The sequence below is a fragment of the Vicugna pacos genome, chromosome 26 (assembly GCF_048564905.1).
Source record: "Vicugna pacos chromosome 26, VicPac4, whole genome shotgun sequence".
NCBI classification, from domain to species: Eukaryota; Metazoa; Chordata; class Mammalia; order Artiodactyla; family Camelidae; genus Vicugna; species Vicugna pacos.
The window spans coordinates 993,339-1,008,724 of NC_133012.1; the positions used below are offsets into that span (position 1 = coordinate 993,339).

Below are 15,386 nucleotides of genomic sequence, written 5' to 3' on the forward strand. Positions count from 1 at the left end.
GAATGAATCATAACCCTGGACAGCCTGTGTTTCATCCTAGGATCTTTTTAGACACCCTCAAGAGTTGATAAAACAACTATACAGACAAACAATAAGTTACAGAAGAACTAAACACCACCATTAACCAATAGGCCCCAGTCAACATTCATAGAACATTCTACCTAACAACCCCAGAATATATTCCTATCAATAAAGGTGCAAAATCACTGTAATAGAGGAAATATATCTGTTCCAAAACATGTGCTAAAGCAAGTGAACCACTATAGGTTAAAAAAAAACAAAACAAAAAAACCCTTAAATTAAATCTTATACCTTATACCAAAAAAAAAAAAAAACTTAAAATGGGTCATGAACTTAGAACATAAAATGTGAAACCAAGCAACATATAAAAAAGGAGACCTTGTTACCAGAAAATGTGGTTTATAAGGAAAAAATAGTAAATTGAACCTCAAAATTAAAAAAAAAAAATTATCTGCAAGAGACCCTGTTACAAGCCTGAAAAGACAAGCTACATATTTTGTTTCATTATAAAGTTCCTTTTATTTAAACAATTATCAAATATTAGTAATAATGCAGGATTAAGAGTAGTTAATTAACAACTGGGAAATTATAAGGAAAATATCATTATTGTGTTAGAAAATACAGCATTCAACAGAGCAGCCTTCAAGAGTAAAGGTATAGACATCTATGCTTCTGAACAGACCGAACAGCACAGCCCAACGTGAGTCAAAGAAGACAGAAAAAAAAGGAGGAAGGGGCCACAGGAGGGAAAGCATTTTATTCCAGTGTCCCCAAAATTGACTGTGGAAGTAAAAAGTTTCTGTATTAAAAAAGTTTATATAAATTACGTGAATTATAATTTTCATAAAAGTCAAAATGAAGTGTTCTGCATAAGACAAAAGATATGCCTAAGCAACACATCGTGTTTACACAAGGCCACTGGGTGTCACGGGTTATTAGTGATGCACGGAAAAGCCTAAGTCTGCGGCAGACCGAGCAGAGATTTTAGTTTGCTATTCTATAGCCCCATGATTGTAAACTAGTCTTTCTATACAAAAGCTCTGATGACATACAGAGTTTTGCGTAGGAACTCTTCTGCTTCTGGTTGGCACATCATCTACTTTTTAATATGTGAAATTAATACTGACATTTGTGAGAGGTTGTGCAAAACTACTGTACTTACAAAAATGGCACAAAAGTGAATTCAACAGTCAATGCACATGCACCCTTCATTCACATCTTCAGCAACAAAAGGCATCCTAACACTGCAGCACTGAGGACGAATACCAGCTTCAGCCACAGCTGTTAAGCACTAGTCACATAGTTACACGAGGACGGGCAAGTATTGCCCAAGTAAAATTCTATTGTTAAAGCTGAAACAGATTTAAGGCCATTCAGGTTCAAGCACAGGATACAAATCTTCTGGAGCCCCATCTACGTGTTTGACCTATGTGACCTTTCTTCTAACTTGTGGTCTTAAACTTCTGTTTTACAAAATCCAAAGGAAAAATACAGAAAAAATCAATACAATAGAGGTTATATTAAATAAGAGTAACATACAAAGCTAAAATTAAGATGAGTTAAAGAAAGCCATAACATTAAAATTGTAAAACTTGCTTGTTACTTGTTGGAACCAGCCCTATACTATGAGTGAGTTAATATATACAATTATTTCCAAGTAGATTGACTATTTTATGTTGCTCTAACATGCTGTTTTCATCAGTGCACTGCTAAACTAATAAAAAAAAAAACCCTACACATGTATATTCCTTTACAAGCGCACAGTACCGCTACCTGCAAAGCAATCAGTCTCAAATGACCTAGTGAATGAAACGAAACAAAAAGCAGAGAAGTAGCATATTAAGGAGAAATAACAGGAATTAGAGGATTCGTGCAGTACAGCTCTTATAATCATCCAGCCAGCTTACTTACAAGAGATGCTTTCCGCTGAGGACGGTCCGTGGAGTGGGAATGTGGTCACCGGTGACCTCCGTCTTACCCGCGGCTGCAGTAGGAAGCTGCTTGTTCTTCATTTTTGCTTTAGCCATGTTGTAATCCCCAGAATTAAAATATTTTTGCCCTCTCTGCAACAGTTGCCTTAAAAAATCTGAACCTCCAGGCTTTAGCCCCAGATGAGAGTATCTTGCTTCTTCAGCTTTCTCTGGACTAGTCACTTTATCTTCCATTTCCTTCTGCTCCTGCGTGGAGGCTGCTTCGGGGACTTCAGCGGACATACTGCTCCCTCTGCGGATGAGCCGTCGGGAGGAGATGCGATTGCCGGGGTGGCCGAGGCCGCCCGCCGCCCGCCGCCCGCCGTCGCGCCGCCTGGGGCCCGCCCGCAGCCGCGCCGCCTCGGGCCCCCCGCCCGCCGCCGCGCCTCCTCGGGCCCCCCGCCCGCCGCCCGCAGCCGCGCCGCCTCGGGCCCCCCCGCCCGCCACCCGCCGCCGCGCCGCGCCGCCTCGGGCCCCCGCCCGCCGCCCACAGCCGCAACGCCTCGGCCCCCCGCCCGCCGCCGCGCCTCCTCGGGCCCCCCGCCCGCCGCCCGCCGCCCGCCGCCGCGCCGCCTCGGGCCCCCCGCCCGCCGCCCGCAGCCGCGCCGCCTCGGGCCCCCCGCCGCCCGCCGCCACCGCGGGCCCGCCCTCAGCCGCGCCGCCTCGAGCCGGCCGCCCGCCGTCGCGCCGCCTGGGGCCCGCCCGCAGCCGCGCCGCCTCGGGTCAGCCGCCCGCCGCTGCGCCGCCGCGCCGCCTCGGGCCCCCCGCCCGCCGCCCGCCGCCCGCCGCCGCGCCGCCTAGGGCCCCCCGCCCGCCGCCCGCCGCCGCGCCGCCTCGGGCCCCCCGCCCGCCGCCCGCAGCCGCGCCGCCTCGGGCCCCCCGCCCGCCGCCGCGCCGCCTCGGGCCCCCCTCCCGCCGCCCGCCGCCGCGCCGCCTCGGGCCCCCCCGCCCGCCGCCCGCAGCCGCGCCGCCTCGGGCCCCCCGCCGCCCGCCGCCGCCGCGGGCCCGCCCTCCGCCGCGCAGCCTCGAGCCGGCCGCACGCAGCCGCGCCGCCTCGGGTCAGCCGCCCCCCGCCCGCAGCCGCGCCGCCTCGGGCCCCCCGCCCGCCGCCGCGCCGCCTCGGGCCCCCTGCCCGCTGCCCGCAGCCGCGCCGCCTCGCCTCCTCGGGCTGGCCGCCCGCCGCCCGCAGCCGCGCCGCCACGCCGCCTCGGGCCCGCCCACAGCTGCGCCGCCTCGACCTCCCGCCGCCGCGCCCCCTCGGGCCCGCCCCACCCCCCGCCTCCCGCCCGGCTCCCCACCCCCGCCCCGCCGCGCCCCGCAACGGCCACTGCGGCCCTCCCCGCCGCTGCCCCCGCCCCACCTCCCCGACTAGCTACGTATTATGAGAAAGTATTTGCAAACCATATATTAAATAAAGGACTGGTGTCTAGAATATGTAAAGAATGCTAAAACTTAAGAGTTAAAAGTCAAAGAACCCAACTAGAAAAATGGGAAACATAAACATTTCACTGAAGAGAACATACAGATTTCAAATTAACACAAGAAAATACACTCAACATCATTAACCTTTAGGGAAATGCAATTTAAAACCACAGTGAGATATGACCATATACATATTAGAATAGTTAAAAAACAATGATGGCACTATCAAATAGTGGTGAGGATGTGGAGAAACTGAATCATCATTCAACCTGACTGTTGAGAATGTAAAATGGAACAGCCATTCTGGAATCTAGCTAGGCAGTTTGTTAAAAGCCAACCATGCAACTTCTATGTGATCCAGCAATTGGGCTCCTGGGCATTTATCCCAGATAAATGAAAATTTATGGTCCCACAAAAAAACCTCTACACAAATGATTCTGGTACATTTATTCATAATAGCCAAAATCTGGAACCAACCCAGATGTCCTCCAGTGGGTGAATAGTTAATCAGACTGTGGCACATCCATACTTGGAATATTTCTGAGCAAGAAACATAAAAGAATACTGATAAAATACAACAACTTCAGTGAATCTCAGAGAATTTTGCTGAGTGACGTAAGCCAATCCCAAAAGGTTATATACAGAATGATTATATAACACTTCGGAATGACAAAATTATAGAAAAGGAGGACAGATGAGTGGTTGCCAGGAGTTGAGAAGACAGGAAGGAGAGGTGCTTGGTGAGGGATGTCGGTGCGGCTGTAAAAGAACAACAAGAGATCTTTGTGGGGACGGAAATGCTCTGTCTTGACTGTTTCAGTATCAATACCCTGGTTACGATACTGAGCCATAGTTTTGCAAGATGTTACATTTGAGAGGAAATGGGTAAAGGTAAATGGGATCTCTTGGCATTATTTCTTACAACTGCATGGGAATTTACAATTATCTAAAATTTTTAAAAGTTTGAGTTTTATAAAAACAAAATGTACAACATCAATATCCTGTATAATATTGCTTTAAATGCACTCAGTTTTCATAAGTGTTAAAAATACTAGTGTTTGCATATTACACAGCTTTTGCTTCTTTTTCAGCATATCCTTTATTAATGAGTGACTGAATCTGGCACCAGTATTTTCTGCTTATTTGAACCCACTCATTCAATTATTATATATTATTCCACATTCTCATCCATTCCAAAAATACATATTTTATCATGCAAGATTTTTATCCCTCATTTTTATTTTTAAAAACCAAATTATGTTAAGTAGATGCTTCTCCTGAATATATTTTCTGAAATGTCTTAATTCCAATATAAACTAAAAATAATAATAGCACAGATAATCTATGAGTTAGTAAAAATATTCTGTCCATGAATGGTAGAATAAGGAATGCATAACGTATTAAATATACCTCAAGCATATTTCAAGATGAAAACAAAATTAAAATACTTTGAACAAATGACCTTTTTGAATGTTGAAAGGGCTACTCCGTGAAAACTTGCACTGACTTTTTGGTAGTTTGTCCAACAATTAAAGTAATTAATTTCCTAATGAGGCAATCATATTGGTCATAAAAATCTGAAATATGTATTTAAGACACCCTAGACGTGTTAATTCAAGCCTATTATGTAAGAACAACAGAAATAATAGTTACACTGGGATCAGTCACAGTATCTTTGTTAAAGAAACACAGAACTTTGTGTAAAAGGAAGTTTGCCTGTGGTTTTCAGAGGGAGAGTCCCGTGAACTTTGGCAAATACTATTTTGCAAATGGCACTCTTAAGACCAGTCCCACCAGCAGTGACCTGACATCTGTAACTATTCTAAGCAATGCAGCAAAGCATTCTCAGGGTTCCTGTGCGTCTTCTCACATGCAGACTGTGCAGTTCTCATCAATAATTGAGCTTGTTTGGACACACCTTTCTGAATCATGTTTTTTGAACTGAAAAAATACATTCACTTGTGAGTCAGTCAGGCATCTGCAGAGTTGCACTCTTGGTTCTTTGCTTTAGCTGGCCCTCTTTTGGGTTTATTTGGCCTCGCCTATTGATCAGGTGTTAGATCCTCGGCAGGTAAACATATTTGTAGGCCATATTCATTTGCTTTGGGTCATTTACTTTGATTTTTATTTACTTTATTTACTTTGGTTAAATTGAGATATCCGCTATTTACAGATATCTGTAACATCTGTCCGGTAAATTGGCTGAGAATCTGAGGTCCTAAAATATGAGTACTAATATTTCACACCATTTCCCTAAATAAACTAGTCCCTTTCTTGGCAACTTGATTCTGACTCTTGTACTCCTGGTTCACTTGATTGTAAATCACAGGTGTGTAATTCCTACAGTAGCCCGACAAGACTGCAAACTGAAAACTAAACACTCATAGGTAACATGTGGGGAATACTACCGTGTGCAAGGATAGATCATTATGAAAATTATTGACAAAATAAGTACTCACGTATCATAAAGTATATTGTTCCGTGTAAGACAATGTATTAAATTTTAATAAATTTTTAGTCAAGTCTCTCAAAACTAAGTTTACAGACAAAGTCATAATACTTATCATTTTGGTAAAGATGAAAACTTTAGAGTCAAACTAGGAGTCCATCACCCACTCTCTCTCATTTAATAGCTACAGAATCTTAGGCTATTTTCATAACCTCTCAGGTGGGACACGGCACTTAAGCCAGTGCTCAGCATGTAACAAACGCTCCACACGCGGCGGCCCTGACTGCTGTCATGATTGTGACCACCAACGCAGCCCCTGCTGTTACCCCCGTGCTTCAGCTGCTACTGCTTACACTAGAGAAAGGAAAAATAATAAAACTATAGAGACGCAAAATATAATTATCCTACACTGATGGTTTCATGATGGGAGGAGTTATTTAGTTGTTCCAACAGTTGAATTACTGATATTTTATGATTCAAAAGATTGAAATGTTCTTTTATCAGATGTTGTTAGTCATTAATCTCAATTTTTAGAGCATTTTAAGTCCCAACTCAGTACTCCTGGTAGCTATGTTTTGCTTGTGCTGTGACAGTTCAGACAGTTAGCAGTTATGGTTGGTCATCATCAAAGGACATTTCCTTGATTTGGAATGGCGTTAGCTTAGTAGATAGTATCTCTCATGTGACGTGAAATAATGTGGAACAAGCTTATTTTACCTAAATTCAGATGAATGGGAGAATTTCAACTGTCGTCCACTGCTTAAAAATAATAGCTTTTGAAAAGAGCTGTAGCGTTCAGATTCACAGTCAGAAAAAGACAGTGGATATTTGTAATAAATAGCATGTTAATTCTTGTGCAAAATCACAAATATTCAGGGTATATTTTAGTGTGTTGATCCCTGGATACATCTGTTTTTCTAATGTGAACTGTCTCCCTTTGTTTCATGTTGAAAGTAGTTTCAATTAAAAATAAAATTGCTAGTGTTTTCAATTTCCAAAATATTACCATAAACTGATTCTGTGTATTGCAGCATATTCATACCTTCATAGAATTTATTCTATTTACAGAACTTACTGAATAAACATGTGTTGCGTAAGTGTTGAATTCGAATTGCTATACAAGATGCAGTTCTGTGTACAAAGCCATAAGGTAAAGATGATTGTTATGCAATCTGCTCTCCTTTTCTGTCACCATATGAAGCCAAGTTCACTCCCTACAATTTTATTAACATGTACTTCAGTCCCCATGTTGTCAAAGTTAGAATTTAAGCAACCATTCCAAAAATAAAATTTTGGAAAACGTACTTTGCATGAGGTGGAAAGTGATGACTGCAATTCTATAAAGCTATTTCGATGGTTTTAATTTTCACTAGATGGAAGACCACCGAAGCTGCTGAAGGCTGCAGCCCTGCTTGGCGTATTTGCCTGCAAGCTGTACTTCAGTGCACAAAAAAGAAGCCATACGTAGCTAGTAACATGACTATCAGGGTGTGAAATGTCCAATTTAATTTCACAACTGACTCAACAATTTCTGCATTTCTAGGGAAAGGGCATTAAAGAGCTAAGCAATAGGCCATTTTTATGCCTGGAGGTAATCTGTTTCATGTTTGCAAAACAAGTACGCTTTCCTACGTAATTCAAACATAGGAAGAAAAATTTAAATATTGAGAAATTATGTTTTGTTTGTGCAATTTTATACCAACTTTTAGAGGATTAATGTATCTCAATTTAAGAAACATTTTCACATGTTCTTCAGGGAAGATAATTAATTAATATATGAAATTTTTAATTATAATATCTAAGTCTTTTAACATTGAACGTGATGTTGAAATAATGCAGCATACATATTTGAGATAGTTTTGAGTAGATGTCATAGAGGCAATTGGATCACTGAAACACCAATAATAGATAAAAAACTACGTAGCAAGAAGGAAGAGGTCATTATTATAATCTCTAAAATGACTTTTCATTGAGCAATAAAATAGAAATTACACTTTATGGGGTTTTTAAAAGAAACTAGGAGTATTTTTATCTTTCTTCACTGAAGCACTCAATTCGAGACTCTACAAGTGTCACAAGTCAAATGCCAATTATGATTTAATGAACATGAGTCAGTGGGGAGCTAAAATAACATGGGTCTGGTCACCTAATTTTCTAAAGTAGTACAAAGATTTTGCTACCTGAATCAGGGTTTTTCAGACATTGTTACACATGAGGATCACCTGGAAAACTTGTTTAGGTGCAAATGCCTGGATCCTGCCCCAAGATATCCTGCTGATCTATGGAGGACCAGAAACCTACTAAAATGGACTCTCCAGGAAATTTTGAGGCAGTCCACACAAGCAGGAGTCTTTTAGGCTATTGATTCAATATATTGTATTTTAAGATCTAAGATGCCATCAATTGTAAGATGCATTTTTCAGTACTTCTAAGAAAGAAAAAAATAATGTCAATTATACAATCTCATTCATGTTAAGATGCATCTTAACTTCAGCAAAGTTAAAATGGACTCATCTTGGATGGTTTTAATACCGTATCAGTAATCTCTACCAAGCTTTTGACATCAGCTGGATAGCAGTTGATTCAAAAATCATAAACTCTAATAAAACTTAGATCCAACCAACCAAACTTGTTTTATGTGTACCATATACTCTGTCAACAGTCTTGATAGGCATCTGTTCCTGTGATCTTTTGCTGCATTAAGAAACACCCCAAAACTTAGGATGTTTAAATACTAATTTATTATTATTTTACTCAATTTGAGTCATCAAATTGGGGGATCAGCTGGGCAGTTCTTGCTTGGGACAGCTCATGTCGTTACAGTCACATGCCAGCTGGAGCTACAATCAAAATAAGGCCCACTGGCCTCTTCATATATGACTTGGGCTTTGCTGCATGGGTAGAGTATTCTGAGAGGAAGCATTTCAAGAGTGAGGGTTAAGACTGAAGCTGCAAGTCTTCCTCCCTCCCAGCCTCTGCTCTCTGTGCCCACAGCATCTCCTTCTCTGCATTCTGTTGGTCAAGAGTGAGTCACTGTCAACTTACAGTCAAGGAGAGGGAGTTACACAGGGGCGTGACTGAAAAGAGGAATGGTTCATTGTGGCACCATCTTTGGAGACTAGCTGTACAGAATCTTTATGTTTTATTTAATTTAATCTTTGTTACAAATTCTAGAAGACACTTGTCAGCCAGAGAGAGCTGGCTCTGGATAACTCACGGAAATGGACACATTTCAAGAAAAGCAAGCTCTTAAACAAGATTACACTGTATAGCACAGGGAAATATACACAAAATGTTATGATAAATCACAGAGAAAAAAATGTGACAATGAGTGTGTATATGTCCATGAATGACTGAAAAATTGTGCTGAACACTTGAATTTGACACAACATTGTAAAATGATTATAAATCAATAAAAAATGTTAAAAAAAAAGAAAAGCAAGCTCTTCATATCGTCTGTTGGCTTCGTTACTGACAAGTCCATTCTTTAAAAAGTTCCTCATTTTATTGTCACCTTCTTAAATGAAGACACTTGCTTTTTCAAGCCCATTTGGTCAGACCTTGAATGCAGAAAAGGCAATCTGGGCTCCCCATAACTCCTCAGCCTCATGCCGCACTCGCATCCCTTCCTTACTGCACTCTCCCCTCCACCCTCCCCACACAGCTAGGGCCAATGGGGGGGAATCAGGAGTCATTTTTTAATTAAATCGGCATGTTTGATTGGGGAACCATAAAAACACCTAAGCAGCATATCAAGCGATTATTGCTGCGTTAACTCTGTATCAACAATGTCAGAGCTTTTTGTTTCCTGTCCAACTGAGCTTCCACAATAAGCCAATGGGGCAGGCATTATCATCCTCATTTTCATGAGGAAAGTGGGGTTAAGAGAGGCAAGGAACCAGACAGCAGTAGGGAGTTGGATCAGATGGTGACCACCGGGAAACTTCTGAACCTTGGTCTCGTAACAGATACTTGAGTTTGGACTCAGTTGATGCTGAACTTTCTCTCAGTTGATGCTATTCTTCCTGTCCATAATTATTCAGTGTTTCCAGTTGCTTCCTAAGGCAGTTCCGTATTTATGATGATACACTGTTATTGTCAGACTACAGGAGGAGACTTGTCTTCCCACTGCTGCTGTGGTAGAGAAAATGTGTGCAGCTTCTCCCAGTGCCATGTCAGGTTGTCTAAATAATCTTAAAGAGAAGGTAGAATTTAGCTTTGTTTTTGTGCTGCTTAAGAACAGATTTTTATATGCTAATATTCCATTCTTACCCATTAAGACACTTGAAACAACATAATGTTGCGAACTTAGAAGAACATTGCATGTCAGTTTAATGGGACTTATGGTGAAATTCAAGAGCTGATCCCAAAGATAATACTATCCAGAAAACCAAAGACTAATAAGGAAAGTAGTGCTAGGAGTCCTTATACTATGTTTTCTAGAGTTGCCCTTTGTTTTGTTCTCATTGTAAATTTAGCAGCTTTTATATGTGTAAGAAAAGTGATGTTGAGTTTGGGTGGAATGTTCTGCAGGGTTGGGTGTGCGACTTCATGATAAGAGAGAGTTAGCCTTTTAAAGACACTCCTGGAGGGAAGCTGAATTCTGCTCTCAACAGTGTCAGCTTGCCTTCCAATGAAGCCAAACCGCTTTACACATTGGTCAGTACAGGTCAGTCAGCTGCTCAGCTACGACTCTTTCTTTGTGGTAACCTCATCCCATCCCCAGCATTGTTTTCGGTCCTAAGGGGAAAGCTATACAGTCTCAGTGTAAAAAGTTACTGCCTGGGATTTTTGCCCCCAAGTCCTCATTCAGCAAGTCATATTTCTATGCATAGCCACCATGTGTGAACAATGATCACCTCTGCCATCAAAGGGTCTTGCCGTGTATGGGAAATACAGACAAGTAAGCAATCAAGTTATGGGAGGGTAAGAACAATGGGATATGGAAAGTTGAAAGCGCTGGGGAAAGTTGAAAGCGCTGGTGGAAGACCTCCCCGCACTTGAGGTCTGGAAAAGCCTTCCCGGAGGGTTACTTCTAAAGCACAAACCTGCAAGAAAACTAAGAATTTATCCAGATGAAAAAGCATTCATGGGGAGGAAGAGTGTCCTCGCCAGAGGAATCAGTTTATGAGAAGACCCACCAGTGAGTGAGGGAGCGTGTGAGGGACCTGAAGAACTGAGAGATGGTCGGCCTGGCTGTAACCTACAAGACGTGGGGTGGAGGTGGGCGCCATTGTGTTGGCGATGTAAACCAGGGGCACATCCTGCAGCTGTGCTAAGTATTCTGAACTTTTTCTAGAAGCAAGGAGTGCCAACAAAATCTTTTAAGTGAGAAAAGAACAAAATGACTTTTGCAATAGATAAATAAATGAATCTCTCAGAAGGTAATTTGGAGAGGAGAATGGTGGTTGGGGAAGAGAATGGTAAATGACTGAAGGCAGAGTGGCCTTGGAAAAGCTTTCTGGCCATTTAACAGATGGCTGAAGTGAGTGCTGAGGGAGCAGAGTTTTTCCTTCATTCATTAATCTAACATAAATTTATCTCAAATTCATTTTAAGTCATTAGGGGATATAGCAGTGAATGGACCAGACAATATCTTTGCCATTATGGAGTTTATGTGCAGAAATGAATGCATGTCAGGTATCACTTATGCTGTAAGGAAAATGAAACAGGATAAGGAGATACAGAATGAGGGGATGAAGGGGTTCTTATTTTACAGATGATGCTCAGGTACAGGTATATATCTCACCCATCTCTTGTCTCTGGATGCTTCCTGTCTGAGAAAAAAATGTGATGTTGGCTTATCCCTTCATCCCATATTCCTGTAGTGCCTCTGTGTAGCAGGCACCCTGTGAGACCCTGTGGCAACATGATATGGGTTGAGAGGCAGGAAAGATCAATCAAGCAGTACTTTGTAGACCATGTTAAAGGTTAAAGGTTTGGATGTTTCTCCTGTGGACAATGGAAGCCATTGTAGGGTTTTAATTAAGAATTGCATGTGATTAGATTTGTATTTCTAAAAGAGCATTCTAGCCACAGGGAGAAGACTGAATTAACAGATCAGGAATGGGTTCTCTTCAATTAAAGGGAAAAGAACAGATTTACCTTGCTTAGCTATTAGCAGTGAAGGCTAAATTTTTTCCCAAAGAAATGTAACTTTTTTTTAACCGTAAATGAAAGTTTTTTTCTCTGAAGCAGAAAAAAATTGCTTAGGCTAAAACAGAATCTAGTGTTTTCAAAATTTGTTACCACCCAATCCTTTGAATTCCTGACATGTGTTTGCAGACCCATAAATAAATCTCTTATGTATATTTTCCCCTTTTGAATGCCAAACTTACTATTTTGTGAAGGGTAAGATGTGAGTGTGTGAACCAAATGAACCAAAGACATCCTAATGTGTTCTTGCCTATTGATGGGAGAGATTTTGTATCTAAAGAGGAGTAATATTATCTTTATCCATGACACTTGATTGGCAGAAAATACTCACTTTATTATGAAAACACATCACTCATTTGTTTCCACTGCTAAACAACTTTCTCATTAACATTTTATACAAGTGGAAGGTTAGAATATTTGTTTGGATAACATTATGTAAGGAAGTATCTTAACACAGCTTTGGCCATATTAAAAATGCCTTCTGTGCCATGTTGCTCAGATGGCATGTTTATGAATAAGTTTTCAAAGCTCCATATGCACAAATATGAAATATGAAGTCTTTCTTCAAATACTAAGAATACAGCTCATTCTACACTTGCTAGTTGGTCTTACTAACATTTATCTGTATCTCCACATCCCAAGATTTGCAAATGAGATAATTCTGTTGCAGTATGCCGCCGAGTATAAACAGCTGGTTCTCTTTGGCAAGCAGAGTATCATCTGAACATTTAATGCAACCCTTCCTCTAGGATGCCTTTTATCATCAGAATTTAGGGAGGGACAGTTGCTCGGCATATTTTGAACGTACTATTCCCTGAAGTCTTACAGCCCATGGATTCTCTTGATAACAACAATAATAAGAGATATGGGAAGGACAAGATATTAAAATTAAGCATGGTGAATGAAATCTTATGAACCTATAAGAGGGATAATTAAGGGAAATGGTTTGAAATTTTAAATAGGTCATTTAATATAGTGATGGAATCTTAAATTATTTAGTGGAGCTTTGAGGAGCCACAGTGTATCCAAATACGTAGTAGGCGTGAGAAAGAATTTCATTATGTACATGACATAAAATATGAATAAAATAACCAAATATTTCCCTCTGGATCCCAGTAATCCTTATAGAAGCATAATTCTTCCATTCTTTCACAGGTGGAAATAACACTCATTGACACACATTCATAAAGTTACAAATAACAGCACACAAAAAGTCACCAAGACGAATTTGACAATTTGAGAAGGAAATTACATGAACAAATGTAAGAATAGAAAGAGTAGTCAGTGCTAAAGTGTAGTTAGTACAACTGAGAAATGCATTTTAATTTTTATTTAATTTAAATTCATGGAAACAAATTTAAATAGAAACATGAGGCTATTGACTATCACCTTGGACATGCATGTCTAGGCCATAAGAAGACTCTTTCTCTCTGTAACTATAGGACAAGGGACAATCATTCAGAGCTGGTCCTACAGCCACTGCAGCCCACACTTCACAGGACGGCTAAGACCTAGACAAAGCAGTAGCTCCAGAATCCAGTGTTATGTCAGGCTGGGTGGCAGATTATCCTGGAAGACTCTGGAGAAGAACTGGTCATTCTAAAAACTCATTCAGAAGTGGTGATAGCCTAGATGAGGGGGCTATTTTAGCTACCCAAATGAGCAATAAGCAGTATCTTAACTGAAAATCAAATGTTTCACGGGGGAGACATGATTAGCTAAGACAAACTCACTGTGGTGGTACAGATATCACTTGATGATGTTTCAAAATGTTGCTCTTTTTAACTATTTAGATCAAGTATTTATTTTGACCTTTTCTTACCTCTATACTCTAGGGAACCTTATTTATAGAGTACATTTTGAAGGTAATTCACTTCGGGTTAAAGCTTTGTCAGTATTGAGACAGAGACATGTTATGACGTCTCTTTCAGGCCAACTAAACTGAGACCTAACCTGACTCTGACTCTGTGAGGCGTGGCTATGCTGCTAAGTTGGACAGCGGACTGTTCAGGGCTGTGGTGGTACAACGGTATCTGAAGTGCTGTGTATGCACTGGGTTGGCTGTTTTATCCTGTCCTACTTTACAGCAACTGAGATGACCAGCACCTACGTTTCTGCACGATATTTTAGATGTCATCCTTTAAAAATGTCTGTATTTGTGACAGGCAATATTTAGCATTTATCTTCCTCTTGTCAGAGTATTTCCAATTACATTTTAGAAAATTCTTTAATTTAGTCATTCAATTAAGTATGTAGCCATTATAAAGCAGTTTTTCCTAGATGAAGCATTTGGGTAACTGGCTGCCTCAAAAGTCAATATAGAACCACATGTTAACAATGAGTATCTGTGAAAGACAGGATTGTGGACAATATTGTCACTGTGTGTGTGGTTGTCTGTATGTGTGTGAATTCTGTTTCTTTAAACTATTTTTAAAAGAAGATAGTATAATATTAAGTGGATTTGATTAATTGAATAAAAATAAAGTAAGTTTCTTCAGTATTCTTATTTAACAATATTCCATATGGAGAAGGAATGAGACAGCCATTGAAATATTCTTTTCTGGTATGCATGGTATTTGCCTAAAACATGCCTACTATGTTTGATTCAGCTTTACGAAGAAAAGGAATGAATTTGTTGAGATACTTACTCCAGAGGAGGAAATGGAAAATACGTGTAGTTTACTACCCATAACACTAGCTAATGTTTATTGAGCATTGATCATAACAGGGGCTTTACATCTATTATCTTATTTTATTTTCATAAGGTCTCATAGAACAGATGGGCTTCAACAGCCCCGCTTTAGGACTAAAGCTTAGATACCCACCAAGCTGAACTTGGCAGATTCTCTGGGCACGTGTATCCAGGATCTAGAGGTCCAGCAGAGGAGAAGTTTACTGATTTGGCTGCATGTATAAATAAATATAAACAAATCTAGCTTCACTTCTCAGTCTTTCCCTACACCTGACTCTCAAATCTGTTCCTGAATTATTTCAGAACATAAGCCACTTTATCTTTAAAAATATAGTTTAAATCATATCAACCTCCTGTTTAAAACAATATTCCACTGAAGTTAGAATAAAGCCCACGCTCGGTCACATGGCCCACAAGCCTGTGCCGCGTCTGTCTCCTTACTGCCTCCCTGACCTTGACGAGGACTCTTCTCTTTCTTGCCATAACGGCCTTGTTTTAAGTGTGCACAGCTCACTGCTGTTTCAGGACCTTTACAATGGATATTCTCGCTTCCTGTTCTGACCCGGCACCTTTATCACTGCTCACTGTTTTTGACCATTCAGTTCTTCGTTTAAATATCATCTCCACAGAGAGGGTGTAAGATCACCCATTCCATATAATCTTAACCAAAGCAAAC

The 15,386-nt window shown here is 41.1% G+C and overlaps 1 protein-coding gene and 1 pseudogene across 1 annotated transcript in view; one reads left to right on the plus strand and one right to left on the minus strand.

Moving 5' to 3' along the window:
- LOC140689396 (uncharacterized) overlaps positions 1–15,386 on the plus strand; it is a 198,027-nt gene that overhangs the window by 152,808 nt on the left and 29,833 nt on the right. The window lies entirely within an intron of this gene.
- On the minus strand, positions 1,929–2,242 carry LOC102534987 (cAMP-regulated phosphoprotein 19 pseudogene; annotated as a pseudogene).